At 36.5% G+C, this 12,903-nt stretch overlaps 1 long non-coding RNA gene across 1 annotated transcript; it reads left to right on the top strand.

Annotated features, from left to right (window-relative positions):
• The first annotated feature begins 10,442 nt into the window (after positions 1-10,442).
• On the top strand, positions 10,443-12,553 carry LOC145090442 (uncharacterized). The gene is made up of 3 exons (XR_013701577.1): positions 10,443-11,032; positions 11,689-11,782; positions 12,421-12,553. It is a non-coding gene; the product is annotated as an uncharacterized LOC145090442 (long non-coding RNA).
• The last annotated feature ends 350 nt before the right edge of the window (positions 12,554-12,903 follow it).

Raw genomic sequence — 12,903 nt, 5'->3', positions numbered from 1 at the left:
AGTTATAATATATTAATATGAAGTCATGTTATTTAATTAGTTTTAGTCTTAAATTAATTATGAATTAATTTAGAGATTAAAAAGAAGACTGATTAAATTATGGGCTATTATATTTTATATAGTGTGGGCTAATACTCATTTGTTAATGGGCTAAGCTAATATGAAAGTCCATGGATGATCCATGGAGCTTTTAACCCATGGATCCTTGGAAAGGAAAAGACATGGTTTATTAGGGTTTCACCCTAACCATGCACACTATATAAAGAAGCATATGATGCAAGAAATGACACTAAGAGTGTGAGACTTAGTGGTGGCCGATTCCACAAGAAAGTTTACTACTCTCTCAAAGTTTTCCAAGTGTTTGTGGTGATTTGTGATTCCATTTGAGGCATTCACACTATTGGTGCTTGGCTCTCAAACTCCAAACAATCAACCATCATCAAAAGGTATGTATTTCTACTAGTACTTTTATGATTCATAATCCTTATGCTATGCTAGTTAGGAAGAAACCTTGGAAGTTATTATTTGCATGTATTTTAGAAGAAAACATAGATCCAAGGTTTATTAGGGTTGCATGCACACTTAGGAAGTGTTAGATTGCTCAAAACCCAACAACATTATCTCGCTCTACGTCTCGCCTTGACCACCAATACCCATGATCTTATGAACCTGTACCGCAAATCTCTATATCCAGATCTCTAATCACTTTTGAAAAAATCTCAGATCCCCTCAATAAAGTACCCGGTTCTCCCCCACTCAGGGTTCGAACCATCACCAATTGGCGCACTAACAATCTATCTCACAGACCATTTCCGCCGGAAACATCACACTTACTCTTGGAAGGTGCTATGCAACGTGCGATAATCTCCCCGATGGAGATCAGGCAACTCCAATATCCCGGATTTTTGATGAAATCCTCAAAAACTTCTCATCATGAATGCCTCTAATCATTCAGAATCTCATACCAATCCATTACCAGACATCTCGATTGTCCAGTAATAATCCTGACTCTTAGTTCGGAAATAATGAATCATCATACTCCTAATCCTCGACTCCCAAACCATCGTTCCATCACATAAATTACCATAAGATCAGGGACTTCACTCCTATACCCGATGTCCAGCATAGACCATAAGGGATACCACCCCGATATACTCCTCGTGATCCCCCGACGCTGCGGCTAACAGATGCTCTACTATACTCAAGTGGGGTATTTCTTTGCCCTTAACTGTCTCAGTCCCTACTGACAACTGGTTCATGTTATACTACTAATTTACGGTAGACATACTTCCTAGCCACCCTGGTGGAAGATCTCTATCGATGCTACCCCACAGGGTTCACCCCCAACTCAGAAACCGAAACCTCAATACTTCTTACGTTTCCCCACCGGGAACAGAAATAGCACCACTTAGGTCACAGAAAGCGAAATTTCCACTATCGGCTGATTGCTCAACTCGGACCGCAATCCCCCATAAAACACCATCCTTACTCATCCTTGAGTCTTGCGACTCCCACTGACATCTCATCACAGATTCCTCGGAACTAAACCGATTTCCCTCTCAAGGTATGCTTCATCAAAACTCATTCAGCCTGGCCCTTGGGCCAAATACTATATCGCATCCGATCTCGGCCTAATCAATCATGATGGAATAACTGGAAATTGGTACAAGCATTATCTGCTACGAATCATGGTACCTGAACCATGACACCACCTCTCAATCTGCCACCAATCATGGTACTCGAACCATGATATCACCTCTCGATCTACTACCAATCATGGTACTCGAACCATGACATCTCCTCTCAATTTACTACCAATCATGGTACTCGAACCATGATTTCACCTCTCGATCTGGTACTAATCATGGTACTCGAACCATGATATCTCCTCTCCCGGCTATCGGATCTTGTCCCATCAAACCCTGGTGGCTTCGTGTTGCTGAGCTCCCGGTATAGTAACGAGTCACCCCCTTGCAGCCTAGCAGTTGCGACAGCTGTGGTGGCTGCAACACTAGCAGACTCTGAAACAACAGTGTATAGCTCATCGAACGTCTCAATCAATGTGGTCTCAATAGACCTAAACATCTCGAGTACGACCTCTCGCATGGTCACGACCACCTCATCACGAATCATCCTGCGAACCTCATCATCACTAACTCCGCTACTCTGTGGTGTGTGACGTGTACCCACCATGAGGTCTCTGAAACACAATTACAAAGATACCAGAGACTCGATCGAGTATACTCGCACTCGATCACCCAACCATACTTGTTCCGTAGTACCCTAAGGATTCTAACTTGGATTGCTCACTGATCCGGTGTATCCAGTAGTACGGGCCCTACACTACCTTCTACACCGCATTAGCATTCACCCCAAGTCCTCCTCCTAGGATCCCAAATCATAAGTACTCTACTTCTCGCTAAGCACATGCTACCCTTCAGTAGACCCCTCATAATCTCCTCACTGCTACCTACTCACTCTCGAGGCATCTCATGGCACCACCAATCTCCTAGGCTAAGGCATCACAAATGAGGCCACTCGAGTCCTAATATGAATACCTAGCATACTCTAGCATACATAGCATATCACATAATATCTCATAACACATAATGTAAGGGTATTTTGGGAAATCACCGCTCGGGCACTGACTGATCGTACACACTGTTCCTCCTGCTTTTCTCAAAATCTTTTATTCTTTTAAAAAAATTGTTTCTTTTATGAAAACTTCCTCAAATCCTCAGTTTGAGTTCCGTTACATCCGAAGCTACATCCGAATCCCTCAAACCAAGGCCCTGATACCAATTTGTAACGTTGTAAAATCTCAAAACAATTTTTCATTCCAAACATAATAAATTTCATAAAATAATTTCAAAACTCATTCAATCAAATGTTATCTCAGAATTCATATCCCAGAATCTCAAACATATGGATCTTCATCAGTGTGTACAGATCATGTCAGCACTTTCCCGCGATCCTCGCTAGTACCTGAAACGCATATCACACAACACGGTAAGCATAAATGCTTAGTGAGTTCCCCAAAATACCACATACAACACATACGCCAATCGGGGCTATAGCTCTACAAGATATTCTGGTCAATGTGTCTCAGGGGACTTCCGTCCCATAGTCCTGGTAGACCTTCCGATCCCACTTTTCTGACCTTCCGGTCCGTATCATCTTGATCTTCCGATCCCGCTTCTCTGACCTTCCAGTCCGTATCATCTTGGCCTTCCGGCCCATACATTGTTGACCTTCCGGTCCATATCATAATACTCATAATATAACATAACACATACACATCATATAACAGCATGCATCACATACTCATCATAGCATATAAGACCTTCCGGTCATGCATAATTACCATCCTAGGTAAAGTATAGTGAGAAGACTCACCTCACATGATGTCTAGTAAACCTTCTGGCTTGATAACCTCGATCGAGCCTCCGCCTAACACATAAGGCAAACATTTTTAATTAATACTTCCTCTTGTCCTTATCTCTATAGAATGGGTAGAAGACCATTCTACCCCTCCCTGACCTCTATTGAACCAACTTGACCAAAACGCTAAGGTCAACTAAAGTCAACTCTAGTCAACCATCAAACTTTGACCAAACTCGTCGAGTGTACGCGTGTGACTCAGCGAGTCCATGCGTCTCCTCTTAATCCTCATAAATCCTCACTCGACTCGTCGAGTTAACCTTTCATTTGACGGGTTACCACTAGTCACGAATCGCGGGGCAACCCGACTCGACTCATCGAGTCCCCTTATAGACTCGGCGAGTTCCCTCCATGGCAACACTCAAAAGACCTTCTGAGGTCGGATCTGCTTCTCTAACCTATAGATCTGACCTTGCAATACACAATAAATAAAGGTCCAACCTTTACACTCATGCAACACTCATAGGGATTCTTTTGGTGAAATAGCTTCTAAAATGGCAACCTAGTTTCATATCTCCAAAGGAATAGCATAAAGCTGGATAGATAGGACTCTCTGGATCTCTTAAAGTCCAGATCTAAGAAGAATTCCACCTTGGGACCTCATATGCTTCGAATTCAAGCTAAAGAAGGCATAAGAAAACCCTAGATTCAAGGATTCTACACAAAACAGAAGGAAGAGGCGAAATAATACCTCATAATGGAGATCCTTGCTTGGATGTCTCTGAATAACAACCTCCTTTGGTCCTTCTAGCTGAATCCCTTCTCTTCCTTTGCAAAATCACAACAAAATTACTTGATTTCATCATAAGAACTCTCCCTTGGCTCCAATGGCGATTTAGGGTTTCTCACAGGAGATATGAGGTGCATCCAAGGTCATAAGTACCTTTAAATAGGCTCCAACCCCGGAACTTAGGGTATTCTCTGCCCACTACCTACTCGGCGAGTCCATACTTGGACTCGTCGAGTCCGCTCATTAAATCCACGTGATCAACTCGACGTGACTCGGCGAGTCAGACTTACGACTCGTCGAGTCCCTCCTAAATCCTCAAAATTGAAACACAGACTATCATACCCGAAATTCCGGATGTTACAAGTACCTATTTTGATTAAATCCTATTCATCTTTCTCTCATGTAACAAGAATTTATTAGACCAGATATCCACCTCAAAAACAACATATTGAAAGTTAGACCAGGGTGTAAACAACATTATGTACAAATTGAACATCTAGAGTAATCACTTTTGTAACCCCACGTATTAAAGATACCTACAAGTTTTTTTAAAAAAAAATAGGGATATATACAGTAAAGTCCTAATGTTTTCATCGATTTGACATGAAAGTCCTAAACATTATTTTTTTTTTACAGTAAAGTCCAAATTACCGGCAATTTTTGACACTTTTACCCTTTTTTCCCGGTTAGTCGGTAATTAGGACTTTTTTTTGTCAAAAAAAAAAAAGAAAGTTTGGGACTTTTTTGTGAAATCGTCAATTATGACTTTACTGTCAAAAAAATAAAGTTTAGCACTTTCTTGTCAAGTCGTTGAAAATATTGGGACTTTAGTGTATATATAATTTTTTTTGGTTAGAAATTTAATGGTATGATACTCTTTAAGCATAAGAGTTATTGAAACCTTCTCTAATTAGGTAGATCCTATTGAAATCCTTAACGTTTGCTTCTTGTTAAATCGTTTTTTTAATTTCAACAAACCGACATTGAAAAAAATTGAGATAATCAAGAAATAAAGAAAGAAAGAACCAGGTTTGTGTTTGTATAAAGCCAACACAACCTTGGTTTTTTTCGATTTCTTATTTCTCCATTTTTGGGACTACAAAAAGCCAACACAACCTTCGTTCTTTCTTTCTTGATTTTCTCAATTTTTTTCAATGTCGGTTTGTTGATATTAAAAAAACGATTTAACAAGAAGCAAACGTTAAGGATTTCAATAGGATCTAACTGATTAAAGAATGTTACAATAACTCTTATGCTTAAAGAATATCATACAATTAAATTTTTAACCAAAAAGATTATATATACACTAAAGTCTCAATATTTTTAAGAATGTGACAAGAAAGTCCTAAACTTTATTTTTTTGACAGTAAAATCTTAATTGACGATTTGAAAAAGAAAGTACTAAACTTTATTTTTTTTTTACAAAAAAGTCTCCATTACCGGCTAACCGGAAAAAAGAGTAAAATTGTCAAAAACTGCCGGTAATTTGGACTTTACTGTTAAAAAAATAAAGTTTAAGATTTTCTTGTCAAATCGATGAAAATATTAGGACTTTACTTTATATATCCCAAAAAAAATATTTCATGAATCAACATAATATTTTAAAGTAAAATGTACAAAGTGATGCAAATATATACTATACAAATAATTATTTCATAGATTGTTTCTGATAAACACAACATGCAATCACACAAGTTTTACACAACTATGAATCTTTTTTTTTTCTTTAAAACAGAATCCAAATTAACAAGAAACCCGATCAACTAACATATTGTCAAAACCCCATAAGATATAACTTCGATTCTAAATTTAATATCGTTATCAGAATCTAAAGAAAAGATCAAAATCTTAAAAAACTCCAATTGAAAGAACTCCATAAGTAACCAAACACCCATTTCAAAATTCAATTAAAATGACAATCAATGCAAGTAATCCACAAATTGGTTAAAACCCAGAAGTGAAATGTCGAGCTTTAAGCTCAATTTCTAGTCACGAAGAACAATAAAACTCAACAATTTTGGTAAACAACGATCGATTTCATCAAAATAAAATCGATTTCAACAACATCAGAATCATAAATCAGAAAAAAAAAAAAAAAAAAAATTGTACATGTTGATGATACTGATTCATGAGGAAGTGGACGAAGAAGGAAGGGCTGAGGCAGTGACAACGACAGCGTTGTGAGGCTGCGACGGACAATCTAGTGGAACGATGATCGATGGGCGAAAGGAAATTGATTTTCGCAAGCTAGAAAAACATTTTTATTGTTGTATTAGATAATTAAAAAAATATTTTTATTAATCCGTACACAACAATTGGTGTTTTAAAATGTTATACTGTACAACTATATAATGCATAAATTGTTGTGTATGACAAAAAAAATATTATGTACGAATCACTTCCCTTCTCAAAATATATATAAATAAATAAATAAATATTATGCTTTTTATTTTTTGTAGCCGTCGAACTAGGTTTTAAAACCATAAATGATGTGTATTTTAGACTCACATAATTCCTACATGTGTAATAAACTATACACCATCAAGTAAGTAAAAATCAACTCCAATTGTTAATAATCACGAACATATATAACTGTTGCGTTATGATGCTACAGTAACATAATTAAGATAAACAATAGAAGCAAAAGAGGATCCAACACCATAATCCAACCAAATGATCATAACCATGCATTATAAGCAACTTTTCTCTTAACCTACAATAAAATGTCTAAATTTACTTGTAGTGAAACTGTTGAAGATAGAGCCAAAATAGGAACCATTCACAGTGTCGCACCCCTCAACAAGCAAGCAAGAACCTTTCTGTTGGATACCCTGTTCGACATGGACTAATACAAGTTTATTGGAAATCCATCGACGTCAAGAAGGGGAGAGAAAACGGAGGCAAATTGTGTTCTAGGGTTTTAGTGATATTGATCTCTCTCATCTAGGGTGTCAATTTATGACACGACACGACACGAAATGAAATTGTGACGAAATCAAAATTCGAATTCGTTTTCGTGTCATTTTCGTGTCAAGTATAAAAAACACGATGTCGTGTCGTGTCGTGTTCGTGTTTACAAATCCACACGAAATTGACACGATTGAGCATATGTTTGTCGTTTTTATCGTGTTTATCGTTTTTATCGTGTTATATATGATTAAAATGAATTAAATAAAGTAATAGTTATGTAATATTATCATTTTCGTGTCGTGTCGTGTTGTCGTTTTTTAATTGGTTCGTTTTCGTGTTAGTGAAAAAAATACGACATCGTGTCGTGTCGTGTTCGTGTTACAAAAAATATTGTCGTGTCGTGTCGTGTCAGACAAAAACACGACACGACGGCCCGATTTGACAGGCCTACTCTCATCCTTTAACCGTAACACCTTTTAACAAGCGTGAGATTTAAAAATCATCCAATTAAATAAGTAATTCAATCCTTATATTTATCATCTAAAATTATCTACTAATTATCTTTAGATAAATAATATAATTAATTGAGCATAATTATAAAATCTTTGTAATCGATTTCAAGCTATTTTTAGTACTCAAATAAATAAGAAATTAATTAATTTTTAATTATTTATTGAAACTTCAATAAAAAAATAAATTAATTACTTAATTAAATTCTCTCATTTAATATTTTTAGTGGATAATCTTGAGTCGAATGTGTTTTGGGAGAAGTAAGTCTCTCAAATGAGAGGTTATATATGGCATTTAGAGTAGATTAACCAATCTTCTAAAAACCGTTTTTTAGTTGAACCGGTATGGTGATCAGTTTCCGATTCGACCGCCATGTCAACTGGTTTCAATATTTTTCATGTTTTTTCCTATTTTCACATATATATATATATATATATATATATATACACACACACACACACACATACACACCCCTTAACTAGCAATTAGCCCTAAATGCTGAATTTTAAGATGTACAAAGGTTTATGCAATATGTACAATAATTTTATGCATCAAAATCTTATTCAGTCGAATAAAATAAAAAGTCAGACGGGCCTTTGAATTGGTATTCCACATGAATCGGTCAACACCAACTACCCTTTATATTAACATATCCTTTCTCAGTTAGGTCAGAACTCGCATGCGCACACCAGAAACTAATAACCACCATTGTCGGATTACTCACTCACCACCATCCTCATTCTCTCACTGAAGAGTAGAAGCCTTAACGAAAAACCCATTTTCCACTGCCACCCTATTCATTGGTCACCACCATCACAACATCGCCTACCTGCGTCAGAGGCCACCCTGCATCACTGTTATTGTGGATGTTTGACCGTTAGCTTCTCTTTCCCAACTCAACAAATCATCAAATCGAGCAGGTAACACATTTTGTACCTTTTCTTTACATCCATAAAACCTAGATCGAATGCTCCCGCTACCACCACTTTTACCACCTTCAAATCAGTCACTACAATTGGCTGTGATATTCTACTTATGCTTTCTTTTTTATGTTTTCTTCTCCATTTGCAGGTTTCAATTTGTGTGCAATATACTTCATTGGATATCAGAATGATGGATGTAACCGACCATCTTCACCTTCACCGCCATCATAGATCACAAGATCCCCATTACCACTTCTCCTTTCTCCGCCATCGGTCTCTCTGTTTCACGAGCTTGAAATCCTACTAAAAACCCTAGCCCCAGCCTGCTGACTGGCAATGTTACCACCATCCACTGCTTTCAACATCACTAGAGAACCGTATATCCTTCCACCACCACATAACCAATAAGCCATTGCTATTAAAACCCTAGATCTAGAAACCGACGACCTTTATTTATTTTGCTGTCTCACTCACCCATCTCATCGTGTTCGTCTTTTTTTTTTTTGTAGGGAACTAAGAATGGTTAAAAAGAGGAAACCCGACTTCAAAAGGGTGAAATCAGCCAAATTGAGGCACCATCTTATCCCCACTCTACAGTTTTTGTTTTTATAGTGTATTTTGAGCTTTATTGATTTTTCTTCTATGTGAAGCTCTTTGTCCAGAAGATGAAAGTGGAAAAGATACCACTAGGTCATTTTTATTAGTTGGAGTTGTCTATGTAGCAGGTAAACATATCACGTTCATGTTACCTCTTTTCTACCAGATTTGGGCTTGGTAGACACCATGGTTTTAATCATGTTCTTATTTTTTCTGATTAGGACTTATGAACACCTATACATGTTATACAAACGGTGTTGTTGGTTTTTTTTTTGCGTTTTTTACTTCATAAATCTTGAAATAGGGTTTTATGATTTCCCAGGCTTGATTATTGGTATCTCAGGTTCGATTTTGTCTTGATTAAAAGATTAGGATTTACATGATGTATTTGGTGTTATAAGATGCACATTTGTTTTTTCGTTTTTTAATATGTGATTATTGGTGTTATAAGATTCACATGATGTACTTGGTTTTATGAAATAGGGTTTTTTTTTAATGTGATAATTTTTATGAAAACTGATCACAAAACATATCTAGAACTGTTACAAAATTAGACCAAAATACCCCTGTCATTTGGGTGCAGCTGCATCAGTGAATCTGTTTACTATTTTGTTGCATTGAGGATTAGTTATAGCAACAACCTGAATTTTGTAATCATAGTCATGTAGCTGATGGAAAATTGGACCCAAATACCACTGTAATGGGATGATATCACTCAAAAATAATGTTTTTGCTGCATATAGGGCGTAGTAGAGAATGTTTAGGTATAATCAACAAAATTGAGGATAATGATGAAGCAATGAATCAAGTATGAAATGAATCAGAGTTTAATGATCAAAGTAAGATTGCGAGATGTAACGCCCGAGTTTCAGGGCTAAGCATTTTTGTCAATGAAATAGTCTAGGTCAACTCTTGTAACTCTTTTTGAAGTAATAAAGATGAAATATTTGAGTATTTTGTGAATTATGTGAATTATATGCTTATTATTTAATTATAAAGATATAATTAATAAAGAATAAAAACAAGCGTCAAAATTAAATTGTGAGATAAACCTGATATAATTACATAAAGTTGGAGAGTACGTTTCTGCCTACGCGTGGATATAAAGAACGTCGAAAACGGAGTTCGTATGCAAAAGATACGGCAGTTTTACGAAAATCAGACAGTAAAACACTGCTTTTCTTTAATCGCGTAAAACCGAATCGATCCTTTGCGGTACTTATGCTTTGCCGACGGGATTTCCGAGGGCGTTTTTGGACTCAAGATATGGTCTAGTATTTGATTTCATACTCGAAATATTTTTAACGAAAATATTTATAAAAGTTGCAAAAAAGGACATCGAGTGTCGTTTAGACGCAAAACTTTAAGTGCGATTTCCCGGGGTTCCATAACTCCAAAAATTAATCCGTTCGGGTTTCTGGAATCCTTGAATTACCCTCTTTCATAAGAAATTTTCAAAAACGCTATCCGATGTTGAGATCTCAAGACACCCGATTTTGTGTGTTTTGGGCAATTAAAGGAGGAAAAACCCATGTGGACCCACATGACTTGCATGGGAGAAAAAATCCCCAGCCAATTGCTTCTCCTCTTGGTCTTATCCACGTGATCTTCTCCTCATCCTCACTCTTTTTCTTGCACACTTCAATTTGTGAGTACATTGCTTGGCTGGAGGCATGGCCCAAACTTGTATGTGAGTGTGTGTGTTTACTATAAAATGAGGCTTAGACACCTTCATTTCTCACTCACAAAATCTGCCATCATCTTCCTCTTCTTCCTCTCTCTCTCTCTCTCTCAATCTTGATCTCTATATCCCTTTCTATCTCCCTTAGATTGAATAACCACCATTTCCACCACCTACTGTTGTCACAAGCTCCTCCGTCCAGCACCAATCTTGCACCATCACTACCATATTGGTGCCACCGTAAGTCCTCCATCGCTAAGATTATTATTATTATTATTATTATTATTATTATTATTATTATTTTCCTATGTTGTTCGAACTCACTAGGGAAGCAAGGCAAATTCATGTGTTTTCTTTCTTAAAACCTCATGCACATATGTGATGTATTTTCGATCAGTAGCCAAAAGAAAGAAGCCATTCATTTCTTTTATTAGCCATACATACAAATTGTTTGTTTGATCAGTAAAATCTGAAAATAAAACTCAAACTTCCATTTATTTTATTGAAAACAAACCCTCAAGTTGTGTTTAGTTTACAAAGTAGCCCATTCTTATTTCCTAATTTACAAACAACATATATATTTATATATGTAAATACGAAAGAAACATATATACATATTTTTCTTTTTTCCTTTTTCTTTTCCAAACTTCCATTTCAATTAACTACATATAGTCCTTATAGTAATTCAAAATAATTAAAAGCCCCCTCCATGGAATTTTATTGCAAAATAAGTCCAAGATGCAAACTTGGAATTTATATAATTCATTTTAGCCATTAATTTGAAAAGTATTGACAAACATAACACCATTTGATTTATTAAATTAGTAAATGGACCCCATACCTTGGTTAATTACCAAGCTACCCTCCAAATATTAATTATATTAATATTTCCTTAGGAAACTAAATTTTCTCGGAGATTCATATTCACGGAAATACTACTCGACCTTCTCGCATCCATTCCAGAACACTAATCGTCTATCGAACGTTAAGGTGAGTGCATATTTACTTTCAACTTACACATAGATATGAAGTATTTAATATAAATTACGTGCTATTTGTGCATATTATCTGAATACTTGCTATCCATGCTTGATGAACGTTTTATACATGTTTTCAAAGATTTAAACTGTATATGTATTTTATATCTACAAAATGTGTTGGGTAAAACATGGGTAGATGTAATAGTTGCTGTGTGACAAAATAAAATAATGAGAGGCCTCGTTATAGATGTTATTGATGATCCAGTCATCTAGCGGAGTATAGATGACGACCACGGACTATTCTAGACAGTCCAGTGGAACACTAGCAGGCTCGCAACCTGTAGGTGTTTATTTGAACTGTGTGTTTATTTGAACTGTGTGCTCACCAGATGTACTCCATCCCCCACATGGTTGCCTATTAGGACATTTATTGCTGAGGAATCCCCTTAGTAGTAGTGTCCGTCCCGATGATGATCCTTAGGCTAGGTCCCTTATGATAGGTGTTTAGGGACGTAAAGTGAGGATAACGGGAACGGGTAATCGGGTTATTGTTGATTGATGAAATTAATAAACTATTTATTGTGGGTTGAAAACCCTATGTGCTCACCAGGCTCCCAAGCCTGACCCACTCAGTTTTATGTATTGCAGGTAGTGGCGCTTGAGCATATATATGATGTTTGGACGAGGGATTACGGATATAGGCCTGTAGATATGAAATAATGTAGTAAGGCTTGTATTGTACTGTTTATGCTTTTGATCTGTACGAACATGACATCCCGAGTCTTTTAATGAAATACATTTCTATGGAAATGCTTTTGATAAATCTTTATCATATTATTGTTTTGGGACAAATTCCGCAACACTTTTATTTAAAATGTTACTCTGATTTTTAAACAAAGCATAAACAAACCGGTCTTTTCTGGCCGTGATTTTGGGGATGTCACAGTTGGTATCAGAGCATTAGTTTAAGCGAACTAGGAATTTGTAGGATTTCTAGACTTAAACTTAGAATGCTAAGTGATGATTGTGAGGTGTGAGCACTAGCTTATTCTAGGAATTGTGCCTAGAATGCTTTTATGTGCTAAATGCTTTATGCATGATATGCTGTTATTATGTTCGGATCTATGGTCT

The sequence above is a fragment of the Lactuca serriola genome, chromosome 2 (assembly GCF_051521515.1).
Source record: "Lactuca serriola cultivar US96UC23 chromosome 2, Lser_US96UC23_V15, whole genome shotgun sequence".
Lineage (NCBI taxonomy): Eukaryota > Viridiplantae > Streptophyta > Magnoliopsida > Asterales > Asteraceae > Lactuca > Lactuca serriola.
The sequence above is the reverse complement of the archived record's forward strand: the minus strand, read 5'-3'. Positions and strand labels throughout refer to the sequence as shown.